This window comes from Tamandua tetradactyla, chromosome 8, assembly GCF_023851605.1.
Source record: "Tamandua tetradactyla isolate mTamTet1 chromosome 8, mTamTet1.pri, whole genome shotgun sequence".
NCBI classification, from domain to species: Eukaryota; Metazoa; Chordata; class Mammalia; order Pilosa; family Myrmecophagidae; genus Tamandua; species Tamandua tetradactyla.
Window position 1 is genome coordinate 53,281,006 of NC_135334.1, and position 16,448 is coordinate 53,297,453.

At 39.1% G+C, this 16,448-nt stretch overlaps 1 protein-coding gene across 1 annotated transcript in view; it reads left to right on the top strand.

Annotated features, from left to right (window-relative positions):
• Positions 1–16,448, top strand: part of LOC143644381 (tripartite motif-containing protein 43-like) — a 273,323-nt gene that overhangs the window by 53,768 nt on the left and 203,107 nt on the right. The window lies entirely within an intron of this gene.

Sequence of the window (16,448 nt, forward strand, 5' to 3'; positions counted from 1 at the left end):
AAAGAGAGGGAGATGATACTGGAAGGTGGTTGTCTGTTGAACCAGGGTTCTAAGGACCTCATGGATGTCTGATAAGATGTGAAATGGGTAGCTTTGGACAAGAAGAGGCAAGCTGCGCCCCTGGAGATAAATTTTGGTTACCGTGCAATCTGTGGACTAGGAGATAGAAATTCCAGAAAGGCCTTATCCTTGAAAGAAATATTTACTATTATTTCCTGAGTGTGGAGAGTCAGTCTGTGGGGAAGGTATTTGAGGATATTTCTGGATTCAGTGGCAAATTGGTAAAAGAGAAAAAGCACATAATAATACATAGATAAACTCAGCCTGAACACATGAGAAATCTAATCTATTGTCACTTCAGGATGCTGTGAATCTTCAGAGGAAAATGATCCGTGCTGAATACTCAAAGGTGTGCCAAGTGCTCCATGAGGAAGAGCAAAAGTATTTACAGAGACTGGAAATGGAAAAGAAAGAATTCTTTCAACTATTCAGGAAAGTGAAGACTGTATAGATTTAAAGGGGCAGCTCCTAAGAGGAATGTAAGTGAAGGAGAAGGAAATATGCCATAAACCAGATGGAACTTCTCCAGGTAAGGACTGAGGAAGGGGAGTCAGGGCTCTGCATGGAAATGATGTCATGTTCTCTTTGCCTTCCTCCGTTTTCTGTGACTGATGCTCTCTGATTGTGTGATAAACGCGTTGCCTGTCACTCTTGTTCAAAGTTCACTCTTGCCATATCCAAGAAGAACAAAGTTTTGTGTAAAAGTGGAAACAACCACCTCAGAGAAAAATTCCTTCTAAAAATTTCTCCCAAAATATATTCAGTCCCTGAACTACAACAGGAAAGCCAGTTGAAAGATATGTCTGGACCTGGCAATGTGAGTAACTTGGGAATCTACACTTTATTTCCCATTTCTATTTTCACGCCCCTGACAGCAATTGCTACCATCTTTGAACTCACCCTTGAGAAATTAAGAGAGAGAGCTCATTATGAATTTGTGATGAATACTAATAAGAATTTATCTTTTCTCATTCTTTCTTTACAGAAGTTTGGGAAGATGTTGAAAAGGTAAGTTTGCTACTAAAATTCAGTAGTAAAAATTGTGACAGTGATAGAGTATTAGTGCTAAAGTGGGAACATAATTTATTATGATAATATAATCACCCTCAGAATATATTCATCCTTCATTTTCTCAGAAAGTAGAGCTTTTGTTGTCTAGCCTAATACAGATTTGTAAGGGAACTTTATTTTCAAGGAAGTTACTTCAAGATAACTTCCATTCCTGATTTTAATTTTCAAAAGTGAGAATATGGACCAAAGCAAGCAAGGATTTATTTGGGAGAGGCAGGTTTTTCAAATAATTATAAAGTGGAAGCCGGGTGAGAAGAGGGAAAATGGAGGATCATCAAAATATGGGGATTCCATATACAGAAGATGGCGATTCCATCCTCACATAGAGGTCCTGTGCAGTGCACTTAGGGACGCCGCATCCCAGGCAGCAGGCTCCCTGCCTCCCCTCTTGAACCCTGATCTATCACTCCTAGGTAGGCTTGCGGATTGAGACATTGAGCATTTCAGTGGTGAACAGTGTGGACTGAGAACCAGAGGGCCTTTCTTGAATGTCCTCCACAACTTCAGGCTGCTTTGCAGAGCCCTGTAGTAGGGAGAGAGAAACTAGATATGTCATGGTTGAGAAGGGATTGAAGTGATAGGAGATAGGATTGCTTTTAATTTGAATTTCATAAGAGAAATAGACATTTGCTGCATCCTCCAGTGTGGAATTATATTCAGATCCTTCACCCTAACTGAAGATTTTGAACAATCATTTAAAGTTGAACACTGATATAATCATTGTTATGAAAACTTTGGGCCCAGAAAGATTAACTGTCTTCTTTTCTGCAGGAGTGAGTCAGTGCAGCTGCACATGCCCCAGCCCGTGAACCCACAGCTCTGTTCATGGCCCATCACTGGACTGATAGGCTTAATCGTTTCCAAGGTAACAGGCAATATTTTATGGGACAGGTGTAATTTCTCCTCCACTCATAGTCCCCATGGGTAATCTTTACCCATTGGTTGATCTGTGGTATCTCTTTAGGGACCTCTGATGAACAAATGTTCCCTTATAAGACAACAAACATATATGTGAGAAAACTAAATATGTGAGATTGTAATGAGCTATATTCACAGCAAAGTATAGAAAAACTCTCCATAAACTGTATCGCTGTATTAGCATTCTGATGGAGTGTTAACTCTTCATATGAAATGCAAATTTTCATCTATATTCAGTACATTTCAAATTTTATTGTGTTTATTTTTGGATTGTTTGATACTTAAAATGTTTGGATTTTTTTCTTTTCACTCTTTTGTTAAACTTCATCTGACACAAAAATACTTTGAATGATGATTGATTTAATTTTTTTCATTTTTAAATAATTTTATTTGCACATTATACAGTTCAAACTAAGTAAAAGCATAAAACAATCACTGGATTTATTCCTTTTCTTCTTCAAAACAAATTCTGGCAGACAAAATTCTCACAAAGAAACTGTCTTAAGTAAAAAATATATCTGATTTTTCTCTTTCAGCTTATTTTATCTTTGTAGATTGTAGAGAAAGATCTTCAAATTTGAGGAAAATTGGTCACTTTTAGAACTAAGAATTACTGCAATCATTATTATTACTTTACATTTACTGAGGAGAGGGGCTGGCTAATTTCACTACTGACTTTCATTGTTAATATTCTGCAATTTGAAATATGCCTGAAATAGTCATGGAGATCTTGGCATTATCCCTTTTCCTTATACATTCCAAGAAAATGCATGGATTTCTCCCATTTGTTTAAGGATTTGACTGTGGATTTCTAAAGCTATTCTGCTGCCCTGAGCCTATATTTCCAGTTATAGCATAGTACCCCAGATGCTATGTAAACCCCTGTCCATCAGATTTTATAATGCCATTTTAAAACTATTTTCTTCTTTCTGCAGTGCATATTTCCTTAGATCGTGAGAAAATCATCTGTCACATACCTATGTTTGAAGATCTGAGACGTTTGCTCCTTAGCCCTGATCATCTTGATGTGGCCAGTAATCCAACAAGCTCTAAGTACTTTCTTGCATGGGGAGCCGAGTGCTTCATATCCGGCAGACGTTACTGGGAGGTGTATGTGGGGAACTGTTCAAACTGGGTTATTGGATTCTGTGATGATTCTTGGTCAGTGAGAAATGACATGCTGGTTGACTCTGAGGGAATGTTTCTCCTTTTTTGTATCAAAGAGAATGAACGGTGCAGCCTCTTTACCTCCTCCCCATTCTTATCTCAGCATGTAGAACAGACTTTGGGTCACGTTGGGGTGTTCCTGGATTATGATTGTGGTGTCGTGAGCTTTATTAATGTGGACCACAGTCCCCTCATCTGTAGTCTCCTCTCATGCTCCTTTTCTTACCCTCTCAGACCTTTTCTTTGCTCTGGAGCCACCTGAGAGCGGACAGGTCAGAAGCTGGCCACATGTGTGGGGAGCACCATTCCCTGGAGAAGCTGCTAGTGCCTTTTGATCATCTTTAATGCCATCAACCTTCATGAACCATGTTCACTGCTAACATTGGTAATAACATTAGCTCTATGAATTTGTTTCAATTTCTTTAAATAAAAATGAACTTTCTTGGAATTATGTTCATGTTTTATCCCATGTCTTATGGTTTCACTTGATTTCTATGGTAAACCTATACTTTGTAAGCATATATCTTGGTATATGAACCCACTTAATGAGTTAATAATGCAAGCACACAGAAGTTTGTTTCACCAGCAGTCCTAGCATCCTCTTCCCTTTGTTCTCCATTTATAAAATCCATTTCTTCATAAAGTCTCAATTAAAAAATTTCTTTACTTAGGGAACTTTTCCTTTGGCTCTTGGAAAAGATTAAGTTGCATGGACTCAGAACAACTTTCAGATTTCTTTGTAAGCTCAAAATGTAATAGCAGTCTTGTCTTTTCGTCTGCAAATTACAGGAGACGTAGGCTGATGTCCACCTTATGAAAACTTAAGTCCAAGAAAGTAGCACAAGACTTAAGATATAATTGACATTTAACAAATATTTGGTTATATATAATAATAAATGAACAAGATATTTAATGAAAATATCTCTGCCACTATTTAAAAGTTTACCAAGTATAAACAAAATCAATAGGAATAGTATTTAGTGTGAATTTTCAAATGCGTAGGCTCAGCAAATACATAAAGCCTGTTAACCTGAAGCAAAGCTTAAATTATTGCATTTCCTTCATAAAATAATCTGTCTTAAAACATATTCTTAAATCTAGGACTCTATGATGATACATTTATAAGAAGAATTGATACTAATTCTTAACATTCAAGAGTAAAAATAGCTAGCATTCATGGACATTATTCTAGGTGCAGATAGTGGATGACAACTTAAAATACATAGTCTATTCAGTCCTCAGAAGTACAAGTGAAAGAAATTATTCTTATTTCCATTTTTTGGATGAGGATAATGAGGCAAGAAAAATTAGCTCCATTTAGAAGACTAGGAGGTGCTGAGGTTTATTTAGTCCCACAAGAAGAACATGTTCGTGCAAAATATATTCATAAGAAGTTATTTTTCTTGTTTGCTAGCTGCTGGAATGCAATTTACCAGAAATGAAGTGGCTTTTAAAAAGGGGAATTTTACTAGTTTACAATTCTAAGTTTGTGGAAATGTCCCAATTAGAGCAAGTCTATAGAAATGTCCAATCCAAGGCATCCAGGGAAAGATACCTTGATTCAAGAAGGCCGATGAAGTTCAGGGTTTCTCTCTCAAGTGGAAGGGCCCATGGCAAACACACGGTCAGGGTTTCTTTCTTGGCTATAAGGACACATGGCAGATACAACATCATCTGCTGGCTTTCTCTCTAGCTCCCTGGGAGGCATTTTCTTTCTTCATCTCCAAAAGTCACTGGCTGCTGGACTCTGCTTCATGGTTCTGCAGCATTCTGCTCTCTCAGAATCTCATGACTTTCTCCCTTGTCATTCTCTAGCTTTGTCCAAAGTGCTTCTTCTTTTAAAGGATTCTGTTAAAACCAATCAAGACCCACCTGGAATGGGTGCAGACATGTCTCCACCTAATCAGGTTTACTACCCACACTGACTGAGTCACATCTCCATGGAGATAAGCTAATTAAAGTTTCCAATTTACATTACTAAATAGGGATTAGAAGAAATGGCTGCCTTTAAAAAATGGGATTATGATTAAAACATGGCTTTTCTAGGATATATACATCCTTTCAAATTGGCACAGTTATCTATATATAATCAAAAAGTATAGACAAAGCCCCTTGAGGGATGGGAGAAAAAATATGGAACTATTAATCTTTACATCAGGGAATCCCCTGACACTTTTTCAAACTTTAGGGACACCCAACTCAATAGGCCATGCCCTTGATCTTGAGGCTTATTCTCATGGAGCTTATGCAGGTAGCACAGAAGCTTAGCCTACCTATAGGCATGTCTTAGAGTTACTTCTGGGAGATATCTTTTGTTGCTGAGATGTGGTCTCAGTCTCTCTAAGCCCAACTCTGAAAGTGACAGCATTGCCTGCCTTCCTATGTGGGACATGACATCTAGGGTTGGAAGTCTCCCTGGCGGCATGGGAGATGAATCCCAGGGAATGAGTCTAGATCTGGCACTGTGGGATCAACGGTTCCATCCTGACCAAAACGGGGAAAAGAAGTATAGCTAACAAAGTATCAGTGGCAAAAAAAGTTCAAATAGAGTTAGAGGCTACTCTGTAGGTTCTCTTTGACATGCTTCAGTTAGTTATTACTACCTATCATAACCTACCAAACCCCAACCAGGACCTTTCCAGCCAATCCTAAATAGGGCAATATATAAGATTCCACAAGGGTTCCATGCTCTAGAGTCACTTTCCAGAAACCTACAACATCCAGATGGTTCCCTGGACCAGATAAGTCCTGAAACCTAGAGGGTCCAGCCTCTCCAGAACATCAGATAGTTCCACCTCCCTACCCCATATTAGCGACAGACCCTTCAAACATGAAAAGTTTAGAATGGCCATAGTCCAAACACCCTTAAAGAGAGGGATAAAAAGATCAAAGTTGATGATGGCATTATACAGAAAAGATAAGATTTAACAAACGAATGTGATTGTTGAATCATTAAATTGATACCTCGTTTAGTCTCCAGTATCTTAGATCAGCTAGAAGTAAAAACCTAAAATTGTGGAATTATAACCCATATCAAACTCTGAAATATGTTCTATAACTAATTGTGTTGCTGTGCTTTGCAGTTTATTGTTTTTTTGTATATATGTTATTTTACACAAAAAAGAAAGTAAAAAAGTCAATTGTGGTGATAAGGAAATATTTAAGCCTTCTAGCCTCCTATATTATGTAAGAGCTAGAAGGAAAAATCTCAGAGGATCGTACAGTAGCCCATGACAAACTCTGGGATCTTTCCTGTAACCACTTGTTGAAGAGTGCTTTGAAAACTATTGCTTTTTTTATTTCTCTGCTTTGTATATTTGTTCTACTATACAACAAAAAAGTTAAAAAAAATTATTCCCCTGGTAATGTAAGTTTCACTCAAAACAATTTGATTCAACAGTGTTGATTATTTCTTAATGACGGTAAATACACAGTGGAAGAGACTGAGACAGTAAAATGGTGGGGATCAGAAAAGAAGTAAAAAAGTTTGGATAATAGACTATTTTCATGGAAGAGGCACACAGTTATCCATTTTTGGCATTATTCCTATGACAATAGGAAAAACCTTTCTACAAATTGGAAAAATAAGAAACAGAGAATAACAAAAATGTACTGCAATGTAGGTAGAATTAAATTTTTTCAGTTTTTTTGTTTGTTTTTCTTTGTTCTTTTTCTTTCTTTTGGTAGAATTAAATTTAATGCATTTAAGTTGCTTTGAAGAATGTTATTATCTGTTCTAGTTTGCTAGCTGCTGGAATGCAACACATCAGAGACAGATTGGCTTTTAATAAAAGGGGTTTTATTTCATTAGTTCTTCAGAGGAAAGGCAGCTAACTTTCGACTGAAGTTCTTTCTTATGTGGGAAGGCATGTGCTTCCTTTCTGTATCTCCAAAGGCCTGGGCTAAGCTGTGAGTGCCAAGATGAGGTATCCTGAGCTGCTTCGGCTGTGCTATGTTGAGTCTCTCATTTAAACACTAGCCAGTTAACTCAAACATCATTGCAGCAGGCACGCCTCTTAGCTGACTGCAGATGTAATCAATAACAGATGAGGTTCAAGTACCATTGGCTCATGTCCACAGCAACAGAACTAGGTGTCTTCACCTGGTCAAGTTGACAACTGATTCTAACTACCACACGTCCACCCCTTGTCAACTTGGCAACTACACGCAACACCCTAAACAATATTAAGGTGCAAAAAATTCTCTTCTGGCTGTGGACCTGTGAATCTCAAAACAAGTTGTGAATCTCAAAACAAGTGGTGTGGTGCCAATACGCAAAGGAGGGACAGTCACAGGATCCATAGGAAGAAATTGGAAGGAAAATCTGCAGGGCAAACACCATTGGATTTCAAAGTCTGAAAGTCATTTATCCTTCAGCTTTAGAAAGTGGCAGTCCCAACCTTTCCAAGGGCCTATGCAATGGCCCACCTCTTTCCAAATCAACCTCTGAGAATATTGAAGATATCACCTTTTTCTCGGCTCCACTCTCTCTAGGCATTGGGGCCACACCTGGGCTCTCTGCCATTTCTGGGACACATGCTCAACCCCTCCATGAGGCACTAAGGACTCTGAGTCCCATAATCAGAATGACATTCCCAATCCACGGAGTGAGTTGGTAAAAGAGATAGTCAAAGTATCACCATTCAATTCTCCTAATGCTTCGCTTATATGAAGTCAGGTTCTGGGGGATAATGTTTTGACACCTACAGAGATTTGTGGAAATAAGAGGTATAGAGATGTTGGCTGGTTTTGTTGGATACACTGGCTACATTAAGGAGTGAAAGGGTTGGGCTTAAGCCTTCAAATGAGATGCTTAAGTGCCATCTGACAAATGTAGATGTTTCTATTAGTATCCTGAAGGAAAATCTTATTTTTTGTAGATGTAGACTTGAGATCTCTGAAAATCAGACTCAGAATCTTATTGTTAGAGTAGCAACTTTACAATGTAAACTGAAATCTCAATGTTGCATGGTGTCTGCCGTTAAAGTGAGGGCATTGATTGGAAAGGAGTGGGACCCTGAAAAATGGGATGGTGACATATGGATTGATAATAATGTCGGGGGTGAAGTTGAACCCTAGGTTATGCTGAGTCTTCTCTAGATAACCCTATAATAGTCTGCCCTGAAGACATAACTGCCCCACCTCCAGCCTGCCTTGAGGAGTTGGCCACCCAACCTCCACCTGAAGGGATTAGCCCGAGAGTGATTAATCCTGTTTCACCAGATGAAACTGCAAATGAAGGCCCTGAAGCAAATGGCTTGGAAGATATTTCTAATTCTTTTCATGACCCACCCCCTCCACCCCTCATTTCTTCCAGACCGATAACTACACTAAAGTCCCAACAGGCCCCTAAAGGTGAGATACAAAGTATCACACATGAGGAGGTATGTTATGCGCCAAGAGAACTGTGTGAGTTTTCCAAATTATATAGACAGAAATCAGGGGAATATGTGTGGCAATGGATTTTAAGGGTGTGGGTTAATGGTGGGAGGAATATAAGGCTGGATAAGGCTGAATTTATTGATACAGGCCCACTAAGCAGAGACTCTGCATTCAGTGTTATAGCTCAAGGTGTTAGAAAAGGTATTAAGAGTTTGTTTCGATGGTTGGTTGAAACATGGATGAAAAGGTGGCTGACATTACCTGAGGTTGAAATGCCAGAACTGCCCTGGTATAATGTAGATGAGGGGATCCAGAGGCTTAGAGAGATTGGAATGTTAGAGTGGATTTATCATGCAAAGCATGCTCTTATACTCCAGGAATATCCGGAGGATGCACCTTTTACCAGAACAGTGAGAAATAAATTTGTGAGACTAGCACCATCACCCCTGAAAAGCTCTGTAGTTGCACTTCTCTGTAGGTCAGATATTTCTGTAGGAACTGCTGTCACTGAGCTGGAATCCTTAAACACAATGGGGATGACATGCTCCTGACTTGGCAGAAGCCAGGTGGCAGCACTGAATCACCAAAGACAGGGTAGATGTGTCTATTATAGTAGACAGCAAACTCAAAGCAGGCATCAAAATTATATGACTCTCAGAGATTTGTGGCATTGGCTAGTAAATCATGGGGTACCTAGAAATACAATAGAAGGGTTATTTACTATATTCTTGTTTGAGTTGTATAAACAGAAGTGTTCTAGGTCAAGTGAACAGAAGTCTAACCTGAATTACAAGAACACAGAGTTACGGCCCCTTAATCAATTTCCAGACTTGAAACAGTTTACAGACCCAGAGCCCCTTGAATAAAGGGGAGGTCAGGTCCCTTGGGGGGAGAACCCTGTACACTGCCACAAATTTATACTGTTAATCTTCCTCCAAGCTTCCCCAAGGAGACTGATGGCCTTTTATCAGGGTAACTGTGCATTGGAGAAAATGAAATGATCAGATATTTCAAGGATTATTAGATACTGGTTCAGAAGTGACATTTATTCCACAGGACCCAAAACATCACTCTGGTCCACCAGTCAGAGTGGGGGCTTATGGAGGCCAGGTGATCAATGGAGTTTTAGCTCAGGTCCATCTCACAGTGGGTACAGTGGGATGTGACTCTACCTATTCCAGGTGGAACTTGACTGGTTTACTGGAATTCTTAGAGTCACATCTCCCTCTAATCAAAGTTAATACCCACAATTGGGTGTGTCACACCTTCTTGGAGATAATCTAATCAACCACTTTAACTTAGGACTTCTGTGCTAGCTGTTTCCTCTGCCTGGAATGCTACTCCCCCAGGAAACCACATGTCCCATTACCTCCCTTCATTCAGGTCCCCACTCTCAAACGTAGGTAACCGTTGTCTAGTCTAAAATAGCAACATCCCCATTCCTGCCTTATGTTTTTTCATGGCATATCTAATATTCTCTATATTTGCTTCTATTAAAGCATATATACTTTATTCTGCTTTTATCCTGTGGTTACCTGTCTCCCTTCTCCACCCTTCACTTCTTCCCCATTAGAGTGTAATCTTCAGAAAGGCAGGGAATTGGTCTCTTCATCAATGCTGTTCACCCAGAGCAGTGATTGGTACATAATAGGTGCTCAATAAATATCTGTTGAGTAAATGAATAAAAATGATTTTTCAATATACATATTCCCTCTATTGACCTATTAAATTTTAATATATTTCCATAAAGAATAATTACTATTTATAATTATCAAATTATAAACCATAATAGGAAAATAAGCTAAAATGTAAATAGCAAATATTCATAGTTTTAGAAATATCAATCCCCTAACTATAACATTTATACATTTACAATTTTGAGATCTTCATATTTCTGCAAGCAACATTTACAATATTTTTTTTTTGTTTTTTATTTTTGCATTTTTTTATTTTAAAATTTCATTTGCGCAGATATGGAGGAAAGTGTCTGGAAGGATGTTAGTGATTACTTAATGATAGTAAGAATATACATTTTTAATAGGTCTTTTAAAAATGCATCTGTGGATCTTTTTTTTTTTTAATTTTTTATTGTATAGTATGACATATACACAAAGCAAAGAAGGAAAAAACAAACCAATAGTTTTCAAAGCACTATTCAACAACTAAGTTACAGGACAGGCCCCAGAGTTTGTCATGGCTACCATACCATCCTTTCAGATTTTTCCATCTAGTTGCTCCAGAATATAGGAGACTAGAAGGCTTAAATATTTTTTTATTATCACAATCGACTTTTTTTCCTTCCTCTTTTGTGAAAAATAACATATATACAAAAATGCTACACATTCTGAAGGACAGCACCATAATTAGTTGTAGAACATATCTCAGAGTTTGACATGGGTTACAATTTCACAATTTTAGGTTTTTACCTCTAGCTGCTCTAAAATACTGGAGACCAAAAGAGATATCAATTCAATGATTCAGCATTCGTATTCATTTTTAAATCCTACCTTCTCTGTATAACTCCACCATCACCTTTGACCTTTCCATCCCTCTCTTTAGGGGTGTTTGGGCTATGGCCAGTCTAAATTTTTCATATTGGAGGGGTCTGTTACTAATATAGGATAGGGAGATGAAACTATCTGGAGATGCTGGAGAGGCTGGGCTAGGTTTCAGGACTTATTTGGGCCAGGGACCCATCTGGAGGTTGTAGGTTCTGGAAAGTTACTCTAGAGCATAGAACCCTTGTGGAATCTTATATATAGCCCTAGGTGTTCTTTAGGATTGGCTGGAATGGTCCTGGTTGGGGGTTGGCAAGTTATGATACGTAGCAAGGTCCAACTGAAACTTGCATAAGTGCAGCCTTCAGAGTAGCCTCTCGACTCTATTTGAACTCTTTCTGCCACTGATACTTTATTAGTTACACTTCTTTCCCCCCTTTTGGTCAGGATGGAATCATTTACAATATCCTTTTCCTCTTCTCTTTCAAATGGCGTTGAATTGAGGTCTCACTATATTTATCACCATCTGTTTTATGGTGGTTATTCTTACTCTAACCTGAACTTGCTTTGGGATTACAGATGGTTTATCCATGTTAAATGGACCACAGGGCTTCTGAATAGAATCATTTATGAAAGGCATGTTGGTCAACTGAAGATAAATAGCTTATAAAGTTGACTCATTTCTTCCACCTCTGCAAAAGTTTTTTTTCAGTCTACTGTTCTTGTTTTCTGGGTACTAGCTCTTTTCCCCACATCTCTTACAGAAGTGCTTAGTTTCTTGAGTAAATGTAATTCTTTTTGCTTTTGTTCAATTTAGTATCTAATGTCATCAATATAAAGAATTTTCACTCCCCTGTTTTAGTTTGCAAAAGCTGCTGGAATGCAATATACCAGAATGGATCTGCTTTTCTCATGGGGATTTATTGTTACAAGTTTACATTTCTAAGGTCATAAAAATGGCCAAACTAAGGCATACAGAAACTGATACCTTGACTCTGAAAAAAAGGCCAATGTCTGTCACATGGGAAGGCACAAGGCTGGCATTTGTTGGTCCTTGTTCTCCGTTGCTTCCAGTTTCTGATTCCAGTGGCTTTCTCTTTAGGTGCCTGTGGGTCTCACTTAGCTGTTCCCAGGAAAAACCCTGGGTTTTATCTCTTATCTTAGCATCTCATGAGACAGGAGATTTCTTCTCTCCAAGCATTTGTGTCCTGGTTTCATATAGTTTTCCTAAGCATATTTTTCTGCACCCCAAGAATTTCCAAATGCCTGCATCTGAGCTTTCTTCAAAATGTTTCCTGTTCTAAAGGACCCCAATAAACTAATCAAGGTCCACCTTAAATGGGAAGAGTCACATATCTTTCTAATCAAAAGGTCACAACTACAATTGGGTTTGTCACATCTCCATGGAAACAAGAGGTCCCACCCTGCAATATTGGGTTAGGATTAAAAGAACATGGCTTTTCTGGGGGTATATAACAATTTCAAACCAGCACACTCCCCACGATAAAGCATTTGATAATATATTATTTGTAGGAATAAAATCATGGTCCTTGATAGCTTTTTCAACTAATAATTTTCTCTGCTTAAACAAACTAAGTCTGGAGACTTAAATGAACTTCCATTATGGCCGGGATGAGGTGAAGTGGTTTCTGCAGTACACACAGATTGAGGGCTTGGTTTAGGGGAAATTTTACCCAAGGATTGCACGAATTGAACTTCCTTTTTGTTTGAAATAAGAACTGGTATCTTTGCTGAGAAATTCCTTAACTTGCCCTCTAAGGTCTTTAATATCTTTTCACAGTCTTTCAGATATTGCAGCAGAAGGTAAGTAAAATACTTTTTCCCAAAGTGACTTATATTTGAATTTTTCTGGTTTGTTGTTATCAGCTTTTAGAGATTTCAAAGACGGTCTTTTTTTTTTTTTTTTTTCATTTTTGACTTGGATTCCACCCTGGATGTGAATTTTGCTATGAGGCCTCATGACTCCAGAACTCAGGGCCGCAAGCTGCCACCCACATAAAGGGTCTGGAGAGGGTGTCCGGAGCCGCCGAAGCACAGCTCCTCCGGGTCCGTAGGAAGCCAGCGCCTCCCCTCTTCCCCCACCGCCGCCCCCAATGGGCAAAAAAGCTGCGTCCCTGGCCGGGGTTTCCGAGGCCGTATCTGACTCCTAGGCACGCAGCAGGAAAAATGTACTTTTTAAATATTTTTAAATATATATATATTTATATATATATATTTATATGCTAAAATCGTCTTGAGTAACTGCTGGGCAGAGTCTGAGAAGGGGGAGGTTCCCAGAAGGGACTGAGAAGCCGCCTAGGGGTCACCCTTTTCTCAGCCTGCCTGCGTGGTGGGAATGCGGACTTCACTGTGACTGCTCCTGCGGGGTTGGGGCTGAGGGCGGGACATGCCTTAAGGCGAGGCCCCTCAAACTAGGACCTCGGGGTTCTTGTTGAAAAGCACAAGCTGGTGGTGAGAAAACAGATTTACAAACCAAAGTATTCTGATATTGTCCAGTCTTATTCTCTCCTCTCCTCAGAACTCATTCCTAGGTTCCCTAGAGCTTTTTTCAGAGCTGGGTTGCAGGGTCTCAAATTCCCAGATTAACTGGAAATGATACTTGATCAGGGTCTGATAAGAACATTGTTGTCGAACAGCCCCACCTTGTTTTCAGCTCCTTGGTCACAGTAATTACCAATAAAAAATTCAAAGGAAAGCAACTTTTCTCCCCACCTTCGATGCCCATCTAGAACCATGTTTTTTTTTTTTTTCTTTTTTGAGTTTCTTGTGTAGATTTTTCTCTGTGAAGTTGGTGGTCCTTATAATTCCATGCAGGAGTAGAAGTTTGTCCAAAGGGCTTTGAACAACATGAGGTTCAGCCATCCCTTTTTCTCCAAATTCATGGCACATATGGACACGTGTTTGTACATTTTATTTTCTGATTATACAGCATCACATTTTATACACAGATATTTTGTAAAACACAGAAAAGCAAATGAAAAATGAAATCATTTTAATCCCATCATCCCTTGATAATCTTTATTGATATTTTAGATTAACATGTTGTATCAATAAATACATATTTCTGAGCTTTGTTGAGGAAAGTGCTAGGAAAATTGGTTAAGAAATAGGAAGAAAGAAAAACCCTTGGAAGTATTAAAACAAAACAAGGCAAAAATACCTGGTTTTCTCAGGGAATTTGGGAGAGGCCTTGGAGGCAGGAAACCATGCAGACTCTGTGCCTGTGGGCATGGGCTGAGTTTGTCTGGAATGAGTCCTTGGACAGAGGCCGGGACAATACTTTTATCCTCCCAGTATAGCCTCTGCTTATTTTTGGAGCTAAGAGGAGATGATGTTCTGTCCAGTGGACTCAGTAGAAAAAGTGGCTCCGTTCAAGAAGTCTCTCACTTAACTGCCCTCCGGAATTCCCTTGACCATCCATTTCCAATTTGGCTGGCTCCATACATTAGAGCTAAAGGGTCAGATTTCTGGGGCTTCAAGATCTAAGGGTTACTCCCCACTATGCCCCACGCCCATCCCATGCAGCCAGTACCCACTCAGCTGGGTCCCATCCCACAGAGAATCTATACCCACTAAGTCCCTGCCTTCTGCCCCAAATCTGGACTGTGCTCTTACCCTATCCCTAGAAGTCTTAATCCAGGGAAACTCCAAGATCTCAGAGGAATCAGGCAAAGAATAGGGGCCTCTTGGTTACTGACTCAAATTCTCACAAGCACAAAGGAGGCATCTGGAAACTGGGGCTCCCTCCTCCCTTGTCTCCTCTGGTCAGTTCCTCTTGGTCCTCAGAGCCTCACTCCACCTCTCCCTCTGCTCAGACTGTCCTTGGACCTTAGGGTCTCTGCATACACAAGGAAATGCTGTAAGTACTTGTAAGGAGGTCTGAGCTGCATCTCCAAATCCAGTTTGGCTTTCCCAGATCACATGAAGGACATCTGAGGTCAATTGTAATTAGGAAGAGGAGTTTCTCAAGAGTTCAAGGTGGTATCTCTCCCCACCCCGTAAGTAGTGGACTAAATGGATTAGGGAACATAACCACACCATCATCACCTTCTCCAGTAGACATAAATTCCAAATGACCTTCATACAGCTCTCTTCCAGTGCACTGATCCAGGGTTTCCCTGAGCTGAGGCTTCCCAGTCTTTCTCTCCTGTGCCCCCTTAACCTGGTTGGGAAGTGCCAGGCAGAAAATCCTGGGCCCTGCTCTTACTGGAAGGCTTGATGTGGAGTGTGATATGGAGCATGAGGGGTGGGGAAAATCTCCACTCAGAAGTGGTGTTGAAAGATGTTCTTAAAATAAATGCTTACATTAAAATATAAAGAGAAATTAATAAATGACATACACTCCTTATATGATAGAATATAATTAAAGTCAAAGTTAACCTCAAGCAAAATATTTATAAATTTTACAAAAAATTTTCTAAAACCATTAACTGAGGTTGTTTTTCTTTCCTAACTTTTATAAGATAAAAATGGAAGTGTTTTCTGGTGCCTGCCCATGCAAAAAAAAAAAAAGGAAGTGCTTGGACAAAAAATATTTGATACAAAATTGGCATTTGGAGATTCATTTGTTGAAAAGTGAGAGGTTCTTGAAGAGACGATGTTTCTAGAGGTTTATGGAGATTAGCAAAGTGTTAAATCAATCCTTTCCTCTGTTTTAAAGAAACCTAGTCATTCATATTAAATCCTATCTGAAAACCATGAAATGCAATCATTTGAAAGAAATGGGTTTGGTCTTCAGGAATTCAATAAAAGGACACCCGAGGAGCCAAGCTTAATAATCTTCACCGGAACGCACAGAGTGCACCTGGGACTCAGCAGCTGTGGGAACTTCTGAAAAAAACTCCTACCACCTTGTGTGGAACTGATCCCTCAACTGACTTCCATAGCAGAACTTCAAAGGTAAGAACTGGTGAAACCTTTGACATATACCTTAGGTGAGTCCAACATTTACAGGAGAGGAATCTCTGATACTTTGCCAAACCAAACCAAATTGAAAAAATCATAATGTTAATTTAGCCATCAGCAAACTGAGGGAGATTCTAAGAAACTAATCTATATGCCTAGTTTGTAAAAACAATCCCAATCTTTTCACCTATTTATGAATTAAAGTGTTTTGCCACCTTATCTTGCTATATGATTTTGGAATCAATATGACTATTGATTATCAATATGATTTTGGCCTATAATTTTATGTATTACTTGGTTCATGTGGATTATAGTTACCAGATATCTTGTAATTTTATACTTGGATTATTTAGATTCTAAAATCAGTAAGGAATATTTTATTCTCTACATATAAATGTGTTAGATTCTACTCTAACAGAGCAAGTG